This window comes from Myotis davidii, unplaced genomic scaffold, assembly GCF_000327345.1.
Source record: "Myotis davidii unplaced genomic scaffold, ASM32734v1 scaffold222, whole genome shotgun sequence".
NCBI classification, from domain to species: domain Eukaryota; kingdom Metazoa; phylum Chordata; class Mammalia; order Chiroptera; family Vespertilionidae; genus Myotis; species Myotis davidii.
The window spans coordinates 97,362-98,060 of record NW_006293529.1 but is presented as its reverse complement, the minus strand read 5'-3'; the positions used below and the strand labels follow the sequence as shown (position 1 = coordinate 98,060).

The 699-nt window shown below is 46.8% G+C and overlaps 1 pseudogene; it reads left to right on the top strand.

The window, feature by feature from the left end:
* The first annotated feature begins 6 nt into the window (after window positions 1–6).
* LOC102767788 lies at window positions 7–699 on the top strand (annotated as a pseudogene).

The window sequence follows — 699 nt, the reverse complement described above, 5'->3', positions numbered from 1 at the left end:
CTTGGCTCCTCGCTCAGCCTGTCCTGCCTGGCGCTGGCGGTGCTGCTGCTGGTGCGGACGGCCGACGCCGCTAAGAATTCGGAGGATGTTCGGTGTAAAAGTATTTGTCCTCCCTATAAAGATATTCCTGGACATATTTATAATAGGAACATATCCCAAAAAGATTGCGATTGTCTTCATGTTGTGGAGCTCATGTCTATGAGGGAGCCTGATATAGAAGCATACTGTCTGCGCTGTGAATGCTAACATGAGGAAAGAAGCTCTGTAACAATCAAGGTTACCATTATAATTTACCTGTCCATTTTGGGTCTTCTACTTCTGTACATGGTGTACCTTACTCTGGTTGAGCCCATACTGAAGAGACGCCTGTTTGGGCACTCACAATTAATACAGAGCGATGACGATGTTGGGGATCACCAGCCATTTGCAAATGCCCACGATGTGCTGGCCCGCTCCCGCAGTCGAGCCAATGTGCTGAACAAGGTAGAGTATGCCCAGCAGCGCTGGAAGCTTCAAGTTCAAGAGCAGCGGAAGTCCGTCTTTGACCGTCATGTTGTCCTCAGCTAATTGAGAATCAAATTCGAGGTAACTAGAAAGCAACAATGCAGGCAACTGGAAAAAAACTGACTGATTTTTCCTGGGTTTTGTTTTCACACCCTATTGATTTCACCAACTCTTGCTGGAAAATTCAAAACCAGA